A 19,448-nucleotide genomic window follows, 5' to 3' on the forward strand; every position below is an offset into this window, starting at 1 on the left:
GCTGAAAAACATTAACTGACTCTTCCATAAAAAGGCAGGGCCAACATAACGATCCAAGAGGGGACATTTTACTATGTGGGGATTTCTATACTAGTTTGTGATTTAGAGCAGGGGTGTCAAACTCGTTTTCATTGAGGGCCACATGGCAGTTATGGCTGCCTTCATAGGGCCACTTGTAACTGTTATTATATATGAATATAAATATAACCTCATGATATTATTACACAATTGCCCATGCATTTGATTATTATATTTTTACTAATAAAGTGATGGATAACTTGCTTTGAATTGAGAAGAGCATGTCAAGGTGACAAGCAGACATTCAGAGATTTATTTTTGATAACAAAAAATGCTTGGAATATCTGATCAGATAATATTGGTTTAGAAAAACTGCATGCAGTACAATTTTTCATTCAAAATGAAAGAATAAATACATTTAAAAGGAAAAAGATGAAGTGCATTATTGACACACATTATTCCCAGGCTTTTGCGGACCACATAAAATGATGTGGCGGGCCACATCTGGCCCCCGGGCCTTGAGTTTGACACTTGTGATTTAGAGTCATGAAAAAGTTCAGTGAAAAAATTAGGACACAAATACCTATATTTTTTCACATACCTGTATGTTATCTGTGCTATAGTCATCGGTTCCACTCTTTGAAACCAAACTATATTTGATAAAGATCCTGTATGATATAAGGAAACAATAACATGCAGTCACGGAAAAAAATGATTATACCACCCTTTCACCCTTTTTTCAGTTTATTGATCCATTTTAATGCCTGCTACAACTAAAGGTACATTTGTTTGGACAGATATAATGATGATAACAAATATAGCTCATAAGAGTTTCATTTACAGTATATCTGTGATATCTAGCAACTTCCATGGTTTTCTTGATGATAACCAAAATCACTTAAATTCTTACATGAATAGCTACAGCATTGTACTGCCAAAAAATGTAACTCTTATGAGCTATTTTTGTTTTAACTTTAGTTGCATCAGGCATTAACATGAAGAAGAAACTGAGAAACAAGGGTGGTCTAATCATTTTTTCCATGAATCCATATGTAAAGTATGATGTATTGCACATACAGTCTAATATAAAGCACACAATAACCCTGAAGATAAGACTATATAGGCAGGATAGGCTGTCATAACAGTTGCCCTCGATCTGCTGCCTCTTTGAATTACTGTAATTTCAATGCCTGCTCCCCTTTACTGATTGGAATACATCAACACACCAGGGATATGAGACTGCAATAGGATCCAGACCTCTCTCCAGCGTGATTTGAATATGAAATGATTCAATTATTGATTTCGGTTATTTGGGTCTCGCGCCCCGAGGTGATATTGTAGCAGTGCAATCTCCGCGGCTGACATTTAGCGTCCGTGTTTACCTTTACTGTCTCCGTTGATTGCTTCCAAATGGCTCGCCGTATGTCCTGCCGGAGCTCATTGTACCATCGGTTTTGTGCTATTTGGGGAAAAAGTGATAGATGCAGCTTATCAAAAATGCAACAGTTTGTGCGGTCGGTGCTCATGCAGACAATAATAACATGGTCCCACAATCATGGTAGGGTGATTGGTACAGGCATGCATTTGAACAACATTGAATATCGCTATCTAAAAATAAGATCTTTAACATGTTTCCGCTCTCGCCTTGACAGTTATGAAGGTCTGAACTTCAATTTGAAAATATGTCTGCAAGTTGTACACACGAAAGCTCAGATTCAGCTCTGTGGGGACAAAAGACGATTTTATCCGATAATATTCCAGGTACACTTCTGAATAACCACTGCTGCGTCGCTTCACTCCCAGTATACTTTGAAGAAAGTCTATTTTCTGATTTCCATTTGTTTGCGCAAATAGAAGTGAAAATGTAATACCTGATGACCGCGTTTGCTGACAAATATTCCCAATATCACCGCAGACATCTGTCAAGAGACATTTTTGCACACCGTTGCACTGTGCAGCACAGCTGTCAGAATGACTCCAAAAAATGTTTTAATGCCACTCCACTAAATAGAACGTTTTTTGAGCACCCACTGGTGAATTTCTTACTTCTGAGTCAAGTCGACAATGTGCAAAATGAATGCACTCTTTTCCGAGGTGGATTCTTCCATATTTCTGATGCAGTTTTCTCAGCAGTTAGACATTCCAGCGTTAAGTGGATGTTTTATGCCAGCGTTGGTGTTCATGCATTATTGAATTATGAACAGGGCCCAGTCTGGAAAGAGCCTTTTGGAATAAATATTTCAACAACCTGATATACACAGTTCCTACCTGCTCTGTAACGCAAGGGGCAAGGGATGGGCTGTTACATCTCATCCAAAAACACAATTGGATCAGATGGATCTACATCCACACCACGTTAACTTAAAATCTTTGACAGTATCCCTTGGAAAGTAAAAACACTGTTCTTTTATTGAGGTCATCTGAATCTTCAGAACTTTCTTTTTTAAGGAAAGCGAGACTAATAGACGGAAGGAGCCTGCGGATGGCTAACATTTTTAATCTTGTTTTGTAGCGGTCCAAGGGGGAGGTGGATGGATTGTAAGATGGCGTAGACAAAGGAGGAGGCAGGGCGGAGAGGACAGAATGGGATAAAAAAAAAAAAAAGCAGAAAGTCAGGATAGAGTTTAATGTGAAGTTTAGCGAACCCTTTGTTGATTTTTTGGCTGTTGCTTTAGATGACCATGGAGTTAAATATTTGGGATATGAACTGGTTGAATGACTCACTCACTGCTAAAGCTTGCAATAATTGACAAACTATGGAAAACAAACTTGATAAGGTGTAATTGGAAGAATGATCTTTTAGGATTTAGATGTCCAGGATAAATGACTGAGCTGAGCTGAGCTCATCCAACTCAAAACAAGAGTGTCTAGATTTAATTGGTTGCACAAAGCCCAAGCCAGGATGAGTTGACATGGACTAATCCAGCCAGGTGAGACCAATTCCGGATCAGTGCGTGTATGCGGCTTTCTTAAATCGACCCCTCTATCGATCACAGAGTCACCGATTCACCATGGCAACGAGAGCGACGTACTTTCCCTCGACGGAAGCAGAAATCCTCATAGAGGCTTACGAGGACGCAAAGGATCAAATAAAAAAGAAAAACAACACTGCCACAGTCATAAAACAAAGACAGAAAGTGTGGCAAAGTACTGCAGAGGCGATCTGCAATGCTTCGTGCATAAGTAGTGCACAAATACACACTCAATGCGCCGCTGAAATCATCATAATTAAAATCCACATAGTTCATTAATATTGTTTGTTGCTTAACAAATCAGGAACAGCGGTGTACACTCATATCTTTGACCTCTTTATTGCTTTATTAGCACATTACCATTACCAGCTTCATCAGAGTGTCTCCTTCCGGTTTCCCAGCGAACGCTAAGCCTTTTGGGTAATGTAGTACACATCCACATTAACCAACGCAATTAACATCTCCGAAAACGTAGTCGCACTGTGATATATGAATCTGTTTAAATTGTAGGTGAGATTGACTGCAGATGTGAGTGAACTTGTGTAAATATAACCCATATACTGTAACTAGATGTGTATTTGTATTTATGTGGGGTGTGTATTTTATATATAGTATGTGGGAGACTGTAAATGATCTAATAGATGATGTCATCGTCATCTAAAATCATTTATCTACAATGACTGAAATGAATGATCACAAATGTTGAAATAACAGTGGGTGTAATTGAATGTGGTAAATGTGTAGTGGGTAGTGGTTTAATTCTTGGTTTCCATGGTTTCCATGGCAAATCCTGCTGATTGCGAGGGATGGGATTAAATAGATCCTGGAAGTTAGCCTGGTCTGTCGCAGGCTAACTCCACAGAATCAATTTCCATGGTAACATATGTCATATCCCGCTTTTCACGATCCCACTTTTGTGAAACCGGATAATTTGAGCCAGGATAACCAAGATATCCCAGCTTAATCCTGTATCCCAGTTTTGTGCAATGGGCCCCAGATGAGTCTTGGACAATACATAGTGACACGTGACAACCAAACCCATCACAAGGATGGCTGTCACACACTATGGAATTGTTTGTCACAGTGTTTTTTTATGGGAAAAATCAATTTAAAAAGTGAAGAAGGCAGAACTAAATTTGAAAGTTTAATTGTACTGGCAATTTATCAAATGCACAACTTAATGCATGTTATCACAAAATGAGCAAGGAACGTAAACAGGAAACGCATCTGTAGGCCAGCCGACTGTATATGTGATATGCAGTGGAACCTCGGTTTGCGTCTGCCCCAGCGAGCGTAGCTTCTGGTTAAAATCTATGCCGTAGTTTTGCCTTGCTTTGCAACATCGTGTCTTTGGGAACAGTCACATCGATCACGTCTATGACGTCGGTGAAGACCTAACCTTAAATTTGTATTCATCCCTTTCATTCATTTATTAATTTATAAATGAAGGGTTGCATGTAAAACAATAATTGCAAAACTGTAAAACCATATTTTGTGTTAACATTTTTGGCTTTCTGGAACCGATTCATTGTATTTACATTATTACTCATGGGAAAAATGTATTTGTTTAGCATTCGTTTTAGTTAGAGTCAGACCTTCTGGAACGAATTAATGACACTAACCAAGGTTCCATTGTATACTGTATTAATATGAGTATACAGTATGTGACAACGAATACTAAATAAAATGTGACGATAAACCCAAACTGGAATTTCTTGCTAGCATCAAGGTTAACAACCGTGCCAAGCAAGTTAGCTAGCTAGCTAAAAACTATAAAAAATATAGTATTTCCTTCACACTTTTTAGGGTTACAAATGTTGTGTTATGAACCAGTTCTGTAAAAGCCTAGACGACAAATACTTAGGAGCTGTATATCTACAATTTGACATGAAAAACACAAGAAGTTCTCTCACCTCAAGTTCAGCTGTCTTAGTCCAGAGAAAACAAAACTGTAAATTTCCATACCACAATATGAGGGACTATGGTGCCGAGATATAATGAATGTGACAACCAATCCATGTGACAGCTAATCCTGTTCTCCCTACAAGAAGGACATAGTTTTGCATTCTGATATTTCATTTATCAGTAACTACTAGACTGGCATACTGTATACAGTTACATGAAAAATGAGGACACTCCATGACTGTAAATGGCATTTGCGGGCCCCCTTAAGGGTTGTGCTCAAAATGCTCTGGAAGACATGCTAGCATACATATAATACAGACATCGTCAAAGTTTTTGAATCATTAGACAAATGGTTCAAAAGAGTAAGACATTTGCATCCCAACACCGTTTGACACAAAAAAGATAGACTTCACAATCGGTGGGCGTTATTTTAGCTCCGTTTGTATCACCGCACGCTTCTGCCTGCCTGCTGTTGTGTATGTGGTAGAGCTGTCAGTCGATTAAAATATTTGAATGCGATTAATCACATTTAGTCCATAGTTAATTCATAAGTAATCATATTTAATCACAGATAAAAATACGTTTTTAGCTATAAGTAAAGATATAAATATCTTTGTGGTCCATACGCAACTGCAACGATAACTACATAAAATTTTATGTAAGGGGATATGAATTTTGGAAACGTGCTATTTTTTAATTAAAAAATAATATACAGTTAGAAATCCTACAGTTTTTGACTGTTTAATGCTAGCTGTGATTTGTTCTACTTTGTTTGACTGTCCTTGAACGCACCTTCTCATATTCTTCCACGCTGCACAGATAGACTACTATACTGTATTTTACCCTTTTTATTTCACCTCATATTTGCTCCCAAATGCTGATACTATGTGGGAATGCGCAAAGGTAAGATCTGACGACTTTATTGCGTGCTAATTTGCTTATTTGTGCGGTGCACCTCTCTGAAAAACAAACTCCAAGCTAGTACTGGTGGATGGTGGTTCTATATTAATTTCCTGCTTTTAATTTCATGTTGTTCCTGTCATAGTTTTATATAATACATAATAAATAAGATAAATTAGATTTCTATAATGTACGTATGAAAATCTTTCCCAATGACTAGCTAGTGCGCTGCTGATGCTAGGCTGCTAATGCTGCTAAATTGTTCTCAACTTCAGCCATGGTCTCATTGACACAATCCCCCAAATAGCTTGCAGTTCAAAGCAAAAAAAACAGCCACATCGGCTCTGGCAGGCGACGTAATACCTAATAACTCAAATCACAGCGACAGTAGATACAAATAGCTTTGGTCTTGGTCCTCGAAGCCATCTGCCAGGGCTTTGAAGCTAAATTTACCAATCAAAATACCATTTTCTCTCTCCATTTTGCTCAGTATTTGTAGCTCCGCAGTCTTTCCTGCGTCCTCAAACTACGGCATCGGCCGAGGTTCAAACAGAATTTGTGCATGTTAATCATGTGTAAAAAAAAAAAAAAAAAATTGCCTTTAAAGGAAACTTCCGTTAACGCGTTATTAACTTTGACAACCCTAGTATCTGGCTTAAATATGTCTAAATCTGGTGGTGATTTGTCTGATCACTTTAAAGTTACAGTGGATGTTTTGTAGAATGGATTGGACTGTGTGAGAAATTTCAAGTCAAACCTTGGGATTTAATAACAGCGCCACCATGTGCTGTATTTGTCAGTGAAATGATGGCACAAGCACCACAATTGGGGTGCTTGTGCCTCAGGAGTAGAGATAGCTTGTGAAAAAATGTGAAAAAATTTGGACACATATGTTATTTAAATGCAAAGGATAGAAATGCAAAAGGATAAAATGACTTTTGGCCTGCCTTGTTATTAGACCAAAATAAGAGAGACAGACCAAACTGGACTAGTCGACCCACTAACCTGTGCACATTTTTAGCTAAAAGTACCACCATTTGTTCCCCACAACAATGTTTTTTTTGGTAAATGAATTATCTTACGTAGGTAAATTGAGTTGAATGAGGTCTTAAATTGAGTTGAAGACCTGTAGTATAGTATAGTCATAGTATTATAGCATTACAAAATGTAATGAGCAAGCATTAATCGTCTCTGCGTCTGAGATTTCTAAACCAGACTGTATTTTTTCCACATATATGATTGCATCCGTACCTAGAATTGTAATTGAATAACATTGAACATGAAATGTTGTAGTTGTCCAGAAGACACCCCAAGAATGCCATCTCTTGATAGGCGACATGGAAGGAAAGGACACTAACAGAAATGCTTGATAATGGGACAAAGCAAGTGTCCATTCACTAGCTTCCCAAGGCCTAGGCCTTTCCTGAGGGTGTAAATCTAGGCCATGAGCGCCTGTTTTTGGTCTCCCTCCACTCCAGTGCGGCATCAGTCATTGCTGAGGTGGCTGTTCTCTACTGTACAGGACAACTTTCATCCGCAAACACAAACTCAGTCATGCACACACACACGCACACACACACAACAAACTTCGCCTCGGCCTGCCTCCAGCTTTAAGGCAGGGCTTTGATGGATCCACTGTGACAGTACGGGGTTTGGAGCGCAGTGACAGAGAAAGGGAGGAAGATGGCGATGTTGTGGGGGTGAGCAAGCGAGTGTGATGGTGAATGCAGACGAATCAAAGGGAGTAAAACAATGGCAGTGGCATTGGGATCAGGATCACTGCATCTCTAGTTGACGTAATTGATTGAATCAGAATCAGTTTTGTAAACCATTAACTCTCCGCTCACGGCAGCCAAAGACTGCACTGCAGATGACTGGGTGCTCCTGTATGGAAACAGTGGAGGATTAAATGATCTTTAGTTTTGTATTTACCACCTTCTCAAATGAATGATTTACTTAAATGCATTTTCCTTTTATCTTAGTCCCAAAACACTCAATATTTTAGAGCACTTAACAGCATCTACTGACAACGCAACGGTTAATCTAAATATTTTCTGCAGCGTAATCCCTAATTAAAATAGCATTAACTGTAACTGGATGTGCTCAGTAAAATTTTCATAAATACATAATGATAATTTAAGAAGATGTGTAGTCACTGGTGACATGTTCCATGTTCCAAGTAATAGCTATATGGCGTTGTTTACTTTTTTAATGTAGGGCCCTACGAAATCTGTTTTATTTTTTCCCAAATTCCATTTCATTTTTTTAGAATTCATTTTTTTACCTATTACACTTATTTTACCAGCATAGAATGTGTGCTTTTTGGGTTAGTGAATAAAATGTCCATTAATTAAATGCAAAAATCCTTACATTTATTGATGCAATGCATCATTGGCCAACTGTGTCCAGTAATTCAGAAATGGATATAGCTTGGCTAACTTTTCTAATGGGATGTCAGCCTTTGGACATATTGCTACAAAATCTTCAACAAACTGTAATGCTCACGCTTGTGCTCGTCACGGATGCAATTCCAATCGCATTTTTAATGTAATATGTTTTTTTTTTTAATGACACCCTTATTTTGTTTTACACTATTAGACAAAATGTGGCAAACGGTGCTTTTATTTTGAAGGGGCGGAAGTGTGTTGTGTGTGTTGAGAATGTCTGTTGATGGTTTAGATGAGCTGGGTGCAAGAATAAACGTGCCTCTCGTCTTTTTTCAATCGAAACCTGCACAACATCAGCGGCCATTTGAAAACGCTCGCTTACATTAAAGCAGTGCTTCTCAAATAGTGAACCCCTGAGGGGGGTTAGGGAACTGTCGGGGGGCGTGCGAGGCAGGGAGGGCTTTTAATATTGGTGCAGACCTGCCAACGTATATGAATTTGTCATACTAGCAGACAATAGCCGGCCAAATATAGAGGCACAACAGTCCTTATTGGTTAAGGGAGAAGCCGTCCATTGTGTTGTGTGTCCTGATTGGCTGTAGACTATTGTCAATCAATCTCCTTCGTGCCATTGCTACCAAACTTCAAACTGCATGAGCTGCTTGCTAACCGGCAATAAACAATAGAAGAAGAAGAAGAAGCTAAAAGCGGTTCAAGGAGTAGGACGAGGAGGAGGACGAGGAGGAGGACGAGGAGGAGGACGACGGCAGAAGCAATATGTTTTAACAAGGATACAAAAATGCTACAGCCGAACGGAGTCAGGACGTAGCACGGTCAGAGCAGTGAATACGACGAGTCACTTAAAAACTTATTGTGTCCAATCTAGTAGATTGATCATTAAAATTCCAACGAAATTTGAACTTTCAGAGTGTTTAAAATGTAAGAAATGTTATAGCCTGTCTGAGAAAAGTGTATAAAGTGTATGGTGAGGGGTTTTACAGCCTTAAAACATATATGATAATTGGAAACAAATAAAGTTGCCTACTTTGTGTATTTCACTTATTGCGGGCTATTTTGGGAACCTATCCCCCGCAGTAAACAAGGGAACACTGTATAGCAATTGAGGTAAAATTGAGTGCACTTATTGGCTGCGAGCAGCAGAGGCACTGCTCATTCAGTCTCAACCGGTTTGCTGTAGAATCAACATGATGTCAGTTATGGGAAATTGAGCTTCATCCACGCTGAAGAAACTCCTTGAGCATTAATCTGCACAATATGCCATTGTCATGGAAACGAGCGTTCAGAACATTCAGAGCAAAATTTAAAAAAATATATACCGTATCTAATAAGAAGAATAACCATTAATTGATAATTGATCAAATTGCTGGGATTCACATAAAAGGTTTATTTTCCTCAATGTAGCCTTATTGTCTATTGGACCTCATTTGTTTGTGCAGGTGTACCTAATGTTGTAGCCACCTGGGTCTGAAGGTGCTACCGTACATATCAGTGTCCAGATATGTGAGAGTGAAGAAGGATAGTGATGCAAAGGTATAGCTTGAAGCTTTAAGATTCTATGTGGTTGATTCTGATCGCGTCTGGCACCCCTTCTCCTACTGACTCCCTTCTTCCTATCAGCCTCCATCCCTCTGTCACTCCTTCTTTATCCCACACTTCCATCTCAATTTTCCTCAGCCTATTTCCTTCCTAACCACTTTATCTCCTTCTTCATCTCTCTCCCACTCTCATATTTTTTTTATCTCCTTCCTTTATCCTCCTTGTCCCCTTCTCCCTTGACCATCTGGTCATGAGGGAGGGGGTACAGTTGATTAGGTGGGTTAGTTAGACAGTCCACATTGAAGCAGGACATTGTGTGTCGTCGGAGAGCGATCCAAATGCGGGAGCCTCACAGATGAGGTTGGCGGTGGATTTACAGGGTGGTTTTGGGTGCATCAGATTTCTGGGGAGCATCCTCGGGACCAGTCACGGGCAGCCATGCAGAAACCGCAGTGGTCCAGTCAAAGCCAAGACCCTCCCAGATGCGATTTTCTGACGACCATAGAATGTTGAACATGAAATGAGAGACGAAGGAGGGCGTGCTGAGCCCATCCATAGCTTTGAACTATTTGAGAGGTGGAAATGAGTTTTAAAGGGACAGATCTACTTTTTTTTGCAACACTATTGCAGTTGCCCTAGAAAACGCGTGCTGAGAGGTTCTGTCATCAACCCAAAATTCCACACAGAAATTAATTGAGAACTAAGGCACTGGTTAATGCATCATGGGATATCATAGGAGCCAACTGACTGTACGCTTAGAAAATGCTTTGAGATGATGTAATCATAGGACATATAAAATGGATGGATGGACGGACGGATGGACGGATGGACGGATGGATGGATGGATGACAGAATTATCTCATTGCTTTTTGCCTCATGGGCTTGACTATGTGTAGGGGTAGTCCAAAGACAGAGGTTCTCAACTGCTCTCAACCTTGGGCCCCCATTTTTACCACACACTTTTAATTTGACAAATCTTTTGAAATGAAATTTAAACGTTTCACTTATATCTGTACATTTATCACAAGGGGTAAGATGCCTTCTTTCCAGAAAGCTCTATAGACATTGCAATTTGAAACACATGAGGATGAGCATGATAACGGCGTGAATAAAAACCAAAAATCTGACTGTGAAAGTATATATTTCACTTGTACATTTACATTTATAACAATGACTAACTAAGATGCTGCGGTTAATCTTTTATTGTAACTTTTGATTAGCTGCCCACACCCAGAATGGGTCCGCGACTCACTTTTGTGTCATGATCCACCAGGTGACAACCCCTGCTCTAAGGGACCGTAGACCTTTACAAAGATAACACAGTTTTATTGTTTTTAACATACCAATAGAACTTTGGTAGTGCATGTGCATGTGTGAAATATAACACCTCTACATCTAAATGTACGTTTTACTTATACTAACAAAAGTCTTCATTCACGTATAACATGTATGATACAAAGGACGAGGATTAGTGTACATGCGGGTAGTGTTCATTTACAACCAGTTACAGGCCAGACATGCATGTTGTTGCCTTGCGGAAATGGAGAAACATCTTCATGTAAAACTTCAAAAAACATTTAAATGTACTCCAGTGTTTCTGCAAACACCTAGAAATGTCAATGATGTTTCACATTAATTTACCACTTAACATTTTATTGCTGCAGAATTAATCTAGTACAAATGTTTATGTTTTCCAACCTGCAATATTCTTTGCAATGTGGGTTTTTGCGGAAATTAAATATAAAAAGTCAAATATATAAATATTAAGTAAAAAAAAAAATACACACAATATCATAATGTAAGTGTTAGTTTCTGCACTCAGATGGTCAAATATGTGTTTATGTGATTTGAAATAAAAATGGCATCAAAAACATACATAAAAAAGACCATGAGCATATTGAGGACATGGGATTACAAAAATGAACCTCTGTCTGGCACTGCCACAGAGGACTTTAAACTGACCAAAGCATGTCAGACAGACTGATGAAGGGGTGACCTATTGCTCTAAGGCTACAAACTCCTGCACTTCTCTGACGGGCAGCCACACAAAGGATTTACAAGCAGAGCTGTATGTTAGAAATTGCTAGCCAGGCTAGTTGTCTTCAGGGCACGATGACAATTGTGCGCATTCCTACAGTGAAACAGCCCCCTCACCCACCTACTCATATGTACAGTATATGTGTGTGTGTGCGTGTGTGTGCGTCCGTGTATGCTGTATTGTAGCTTGTGGGTGCAGACATATACTGCAGCGGGCTGCATCCCGCTAATGTATAGTGTGGAACGCGGTCCTTTTTAGATGCTGGTTGACCTCTGCTTTGTTTGAATTTAGACACATTTTTTCCAATAGGGAAATAATACAAATATAAATAGTCTGTTCCAGGGTCAAACTGTGGCCATAATAAAACCTTTAACATTACCAGCAAATTTATTTTTCTTAAATGGCATACCAGTCACGTTAACCACTTCATCAAAACATCAACCTCAGACACAAAGGGTGCAATTAATTACATTAAGAAAGAATAATTTGTGTTTTTGCTCTCAAAACAGATGTTTAATTAAGTAGCGGTTGTTGAATGTTGACTCTGGCTTATACAATACATGGGTGGCATTATGCATAATTTCATATTATGTTATGACCTCAGCTGCACTCAGACCGAAGTGAATTTTGTCTAGAGCAGGGGTGTCCAAAGTGCCGCCTGTTTTTTTATTGGCCAGGCACAATGTATAAGTAAAGTTAAACACAAAAAACCCAAGATAAATTGGAAAAATAGAGCAAAATGTGAAGACAAAAAGCTGAATGTTGATAGTAACAACTAATAATAACACAAATATCTTTCCTGAAATATATGTAGATAACATTTTCTTAACCTTTTTACTAAATAAAAAAAATTAATAAATAAAAATATAAAAGTGGCGAACTGCGTCTTTCGATTTTTCAGTATGCGGCCATGAGTGGATAATGCTGGTTTAGAAGGTTAGCATTCTTCATTGTTATACACATGTAAAAATAAGTTCAACTTAATATAAGTTACGAAAATGTATGAAAACAAACCTTTAACTTTGACAATAAGTGATAACGCACTTAGAATTAGAACTTTTGAAATCTGTTCAAGTGACATCATGTATGGCAACATTGGGCATGATTTCCAAATGATACAACCTTAAGACCATTCGGCTGCAGAGGTCCAACTGCACATTCAAAATAAGAACTTCCTTGCTGGCGTGCCTTGTTTGTCACTTTGAGTAAATCCGGGTCTGGGATGAAAAACATGTAACTTAATTAATTGTGATTTTAATTTGTTATGAGGGCGGGCTACACCCAGACACATGCAACAGTATGGATACATGTTGTGTCCGTCACGTCAAAGACATTCATGTCATCAGGAGCTGACAGTTTGCGCTCTCTCTCTCTTATAGCCTCCAGTCACTCTCAGGGGCTCCTCACTTTTAATCATTATCTCTGGCTTCATCATCACAAAGCAGTTACAATGAACGGGGAGTTGGGGTCTCCATTCAACATCACTCATGGTGGTTCAAATGTGCACAAGGTGTATTTACACAGTGTCCATCTGTGCTGTGTGTGCTTGTGCCTAATCTCCCTCATTACATGCCATTACAGGCCAGGTGACGCCCACCCACCCCTCCAGATGATTCCTTTCAGCTACCTGTGTGAGTGTGTGAGTCACTCTAATCAAATGTCTGCTGTTCTACCTGTCTGCCGCTCAGGATAATATGCATCACGGCCCTCTCACTTTGTGTTACCCGCATAACCTCATTACAATCCTTTTCTGTCACATGCGCACACACACGCGCACACGCACACACATACACAGTAATAGTCCATGGTGATTTAACCCACCCTAGCAAGGCAACTGGAGGTAATTTACCATAGCTTGGCAGACACATGCCATTTTACTGAACACAGCGCACGGCCCCCTGAGCTTTGGCCCGCTTAGACTTTTCTCTCCATCGGAGCACAAATGAGCGATAGTCTCAAGGAAGACAGGAAGTGGTGATAGAAGACGGGAGAAGAGGGAAATAAAATATGCATTTCTTGTCAAGTGCCACCTTGCAGAGTTAGAAGGCATTACGGTCTGGAAGTAAACGCGCCCCCTCGACACATACACTTCCCTGTTTGGAAAGATAATAATGCTCAATTTTGAGAAATGATTGCTGTTTTGTGGTTGACTATGACTTATTATTAGTCAAATTGGTCGGTTTTTGGCTGCATACTTTGTCCTTCTTCCCCACTGTGTTTGAACCACTTTCTTTTGGTATAAAATAAGTAGAGGCTAGTTAGTCTGGTAGCTTGTTATGCTAGCGTGACCATCTCTTATGTCCCTGCAGTGATCCCGTAGCCTGTGCAATTTGGCATAAACAAATAATAATGGGAGTGTAAAGGTGACTGTAGGGGTGTTATTTCATGTCTACAGGGCTCTAATGATGTGAAAAAACATATTTAGAAAGTCATAAAGAAGTTTTTTATGCACTAACTTTGAAAATACCCTGTTTATGAATATTGAATTCTACTTATCGGGGCCGGGTCTGAAACCAATTAACCGCGATAAACAAGGGATGACTGTATAATACAAGCCACAGAGAAACTTGTTCATGCCACTGAGCAAAAAAACACACAAAATTGGATGACTCAATCAATTCTTAATTTAACGGATACACAGACATTACCAAAGGAAACTGAAAGTGAGTCCAACAAACCGCTTATGCTTATGAAGAAGAAATGCAACAAGGCTAAAGAAAACCAGAACAACACAAGAACAATGATAGCAAGTACATCCACCAAAAGATCAACTAAGTCACCTGAAAACAGGGCCCCTCAAAATAAGGATGCATCAAATCAAAGGGAGACAACATAAGAATGGATAAGAACGACATTCTGTCACAATGGTCCGAATACATTGAGGATGACGGAGGTCCACCTCCAACTACGAGAAGAAGAAGAACGGGGTCGGGCTACCCATAACAGAAGATGAAAAAAAATGCCATGTCCAAAATTAAACATGGAAACGCACCCGAACACACTTGGACCACATAAGACACCAGTTGAAGGCAAAGAAGCACTGGAAACAGAACTGACAAAGCTGCTTAAAACTTATGAAAAAATGTACTGCATTACCTCACCATACAAAATCAATGGCTACAGACTGATAAACATACTGTAGGATGATAAGCCTTATGAGTTATACCACCAAAATATTCCTTAGCGTACTGATGGCAAGCGCAAGGAATAAAATACATCCAGAACTTTCAGCCTTTTTGGATTTCTACTGGACAAGAACACTACAAATGCTATACAGTAATCCCTCATTTATTGCTGTTAATTGCTTCCACGTCTTCATTGAAGGCAACCTTAAATGTCCATTTATCCCTTTCATTCATCATGTACAGTATATGCATTTATATGCATGTCGAATTGTTTTCTGCATGTAAAACTCGAATTGTAAAAATATATAAATATGTGTTTTTGGCTTACGGATTAATTGGATTTACATGATCTCTTAAGGGAAAAATTGATCCGGACAGCATCCGTTTTGGTTAGTCAGACCTTCTGGAACGAATTAGTGATGCTAACCAAGGTTCCACTGTACTGTATTGTTAAATGAATGCCTCTCTGACAGTATCAAAACCGAGCATAAGGCAGATTTGAAAAGATAAAGGTCTCATAGGTTGGGCAGGTTTACGTAATGCTGTGGCCATGCTGCTCTTGCACTTTTTCTGTTCTACACTTTAATTACATGCAGTGTGTTACCAAGTATTTTTGGCATCCGTTTCTGAAACTTGTTCATTGCTAATTATACCCTTTTTTTTGCCCCCACCCCCACCACCGCGGCACCCCCCGCACCCCCCTTCGCATCTGTCACGACTCACTTCCGCCTTGTTTGATTTAATTCTAATTAAAAACTTGCAAATACAGTTACAGATGAGCAGCTAAATAATGGAATTTGTTTTAGCTTTTGATCATTTTATATTATGAGACACAGACTCACACTGGCACACACCTACACACACACACACACACACACACACACACACACACACACATACGCACACAGATGCTATTATTTCAGGGTTCATGGCTGCGGGGTATGCTGCAAACAGCATGGGCATGAGAATGTCTGCCTTAAGGCTGATTTCGGGTATTTCGTCTTCTATTGATAAGCATGTGTGTGTAAACTTGTGTATGCGTGTGTGTGTGTGTGTGTGTGTGTGTGCGTGCACATGACTTATGTTGACAAGATAGCCTAGTCTGGTCAGCGCTCATTAGTAGAAGAGAGAATCTCCTAATGAGGAGTGCTGCGACAGACAGAACTCTCTCGTTAGGGGATAGCACACACATGCGCACCCACTCGCACACACACATGTGGTCCTGGGGTCAGACCGCTTTGGTGCACGGAATCAGCACAACATCAATTAGTTCATATATGCTTGCAATCTATGCTGTCAGTGTTGTGGCCTTGGCAACAGCCTGCAAGAAGTTATTATTCAGAACATGTACAGGACATACCGTAAATACAAATTCTCCAAGGCGTGCAATTTATTGGGGATCAGATTATGTGGTGTGAACTCAGAGTGTGAATTGTTTTTGTCATTTATGTTCTTTTTCTTTTTTTTTTTTTTTAATGCATGGAGCAGATGTGTGTTGCATGGAGCAGATGTGTGTTACACAGGCAGGACTTACAAAGTAGAACACAGTTATTTCTGTGATGCTGGTTAACTTCCAAATTGTAATTTCAAGACAATATAACAATGTAAAGTGAATTAATGTATATGCCTTGATTAAATCTTCCTTCCTTAACTCCCCAGGTAATTGTTTAAGGAAAAGTTCAACATTCCAATTGGTCATATATGTAAAATGAAGTTAACCACGTAGAAAATTTACACCATAATTTTGCCTCGGTTTGCGTACATTTTCCGGTTAGCATACAATATGGCATGTGTTGTTGTTTTGTTAATACACTGTGTGAGTCCAACTGTGTTGTTAATGTATTTTTAATGGCGAAACATCCTCGTTAGCATTCAATTAGCTAGCTAACAAAATGGCAACAGGAACCCTAAGTCAGCTGTGTCGCCTGTCTATGATGTCATCAGCGGTTGACTCTCAAAAATGTTACACAAAACATGATTTTGTAGTTTTACAATTATAGTTTTACAATTCTAAATGAACATAAGTGACGGATGAAAGGGATAGATGAACATTTAAGGTTAATTTTACCTTCATTGAAGGTGTGATTTTTCACACTGACATGATGTGGTAGTGAGATAAACAAGGACACCACCTTCCAGTTTTGCCATGAGTTTTTTCTTTAATTCAATAGTGCTTCTCACCTCCTTTATCAAATGCTGGCACTTGCAGCTTTCCTTGGCTCCATTATTGAAGAGAAGATAAAAGTAACCTTAAATGTTAATTTATCCCTTTCATTCATCACATGTATTTATATGCTTTTGAAATTGTTTTCTGAATGTAAAATTATAGTTGTAAAACTTTAAAAACACGTTTTCTGTTAAAATTTTTGCCATTCTGGAACGGATTCATTGGATTTATATTATTTCTTATTGGAAAAATTGATTCGGGTAGCGTCCGTTTTGGTTAGAGTCAGGCCTTCTGGAACGAATTAATGACGATAACTGAAACAACAACTATAGTTGTAATAAAAAAATATATATATGCAAATAAAGTTATAATATTACAAAAAGAAAATGGATAACGATTACTTTGATTTTCAAAATGTGTTTAAAGCAGAAAATGTGTGTAGAATTTTGAAGTCACTTTAAGTAATTGTGTTCAGGAAGTCTTTTAGTGTGTTAGCAAAATATGTATTAATATGAAATAATACTGAAGCTACTCACTTATCCTCACAAAATGTGACTATTTGAGGTATTTTTGGTTTTTCAGAGCATTTGACTTCTGTAGCTTGAAAACATACAAACAAATGAAAGTGTTTGAATCCTGCAGTTATCATCTATGTTTCATGTTTTCTACTACAAACTTGACCTTTACTCTCCTCGACTTCTGCAACGTACTCTATAACTCGCTCAGGGTTGAAAATGTTACTCATTGCAAATATACAGCTCATTTATTGAATCAATTTAACACAAGCTAGCCTCAGATGGGGCATACTATGTTTGGTAAAGCCTACATGCATGTGCACCATAGACTTAGGGTGTAAACACATCACATGTTTTGTGCATGATTAGCACCATTACTGCCTGGCTGCATCGTAATATATTGACCAATCAACACATTAAGATGATGAAATTATGAAAACAAACTAAAACGCTTTGGGCCATCTTGGATGTAACATGGACAATGTACCTTTAACATAATTAGCCGAGCATATGGAAGAATGTGAGTATTTATGAATTATAAACTTGAATGATTTAAAGTCAGATTAGCTCCAGGCTGTCACGCAACTGTTTCTGTCCGCAAAGTCAAGCGTGAGCACGGTGGAAATGTAGAGGGTTAATTAACCGATGGGGGGGGGGGGGGGGGGGGGGGGGGGGGAGTGATGGTTGGTGGCGCGGCATACGGAGTGATAGAATAGCTTTTGAATTATGGAACAGTGGAATGCTGTGGCTGGTGGCGTCCGGCCATATGTCAGTGTATACCGCCTGTGTCTAACCGGGGGACAGCTGGTCAGATTGCTCATGTTCAAGCGAGTTACGGAGCAATCAATCAAAATGGGGCAGCTTGTTGAGTTGTTTAAATGGGCCTGGAATAAAGCGCGCTTGTCTATTGTTGGTGCCATTAGGGATTTGTCAGGTACTGAAGATATGAAATGAGCCGACAATGAAAACATCACCTTGAGTAAGTCGTAGAGTCAACAGAGCCTTTGAGGTCGTGTCCAAGATAATTTAACATAAGCCTGAGCTGATTAGACATGAATAGCTCCAATATTACATGAAGGTTACAGAATTCCGAAAAATAAAAACATTTCTGAAGCACCATCTCCATTCGACTGACAGATGTTTAAAGCATGAAAGTAAGTGCTTGCTATACTTTCCCTTCCTCTCTTTTAGCTTCTGTTGGCAAGCCTTTAAGAAGTTGTAGAATGGACCTTTATAGATTTGCATCAATATTTAAGAGACTCTATTTTCAGCACATCCCTTCAGTGTGTACCAAGTGCCTCCTTCAATAACTCAATTTGAAGTTTGAATGAAAATAAAGAAAATATCTCTCTCACCAGAGTAAAATGTTTCTGGACTGCAATGATTATTCAAAATGACTTAACTCTAAATTATAGTCCCATTAGTCCACATTGGCAAATGAACTGGGCTCTGCTTTGACCTTGACAAGTAATTAAATTTGAACAAAATTAATGAAAAAAATGAATCTAAAACGACCCCCTGTTTTTTCCAAGACCTGTCTTGCCTAAAATATTTTTAAAGCCAAATCAAAGACAAAATTAATCTTTTTTAAAAATATGTAATAATCAGTATATATTAGAAAATAAATTCAGAAAGACTAGGATTCTTGCTTGAAACATATAATAATAATCCCTGACATTTGTCAAAGGGATGCATACTGTCTCTCACAATTGCATTGATTTACATGATTTACACTGTTTATTTTTATTTTTTTTTAATTTTTGGTAGCTTTTGTTATAACGTATAATTCAATGATACATGATGCCAGGCCCATCATTTTGTTTTCCTGACTCTTGCCTTAATCCATCCATTTCTATGCCGCTTA

General features: G+C 38.8%; 1 protein-coding gene across 15 annotated transcripts in view; it reads left to right on the forward strand.

Moving 5' to 3' along the window:
• Positions 1 to 19,448, forward strand: part of adgrl3.1 (adhesion G protein-coupled receptor L3.1) — a 194,045-nt gene that overhangs the window by 40,724 nt on the left and 133,873 nt on the right. The window contains exon 3 of one of the 15 annotated variants that reach the window (XM_054778902.1): positions 13,359 to 13,408. The exons of the other annotated variants lie outside the window; for them this stretch is intronic. The gene's annotated coding sequence lies outside the window, so the exon portion shown is untranslated. The remainder of the gene's footprint in view (positions 1 to 13,358; positions 13,409 to 19,448) is intronic. 15 annotated transcript variants of the gene reach the window in all.

This window comes from Dunckerocampus dactyliophorus, chromosome 6, assembly GCF_027744805.1.
Source record: "Dunckerocampus dactyliophorus isolate RoL2022-P2 chromosome 6, RoL_Ddac_1.1, whole genome shotgun sequence".
In the NCBI taxonomy this organism is placed as follows: Eukaryota; Metazoa; Chordata; class Actinopteri; order Syngnathiformes; family Syngnathidae; genus Dunckerocampus; species Dunckerocampus dactyliophorus.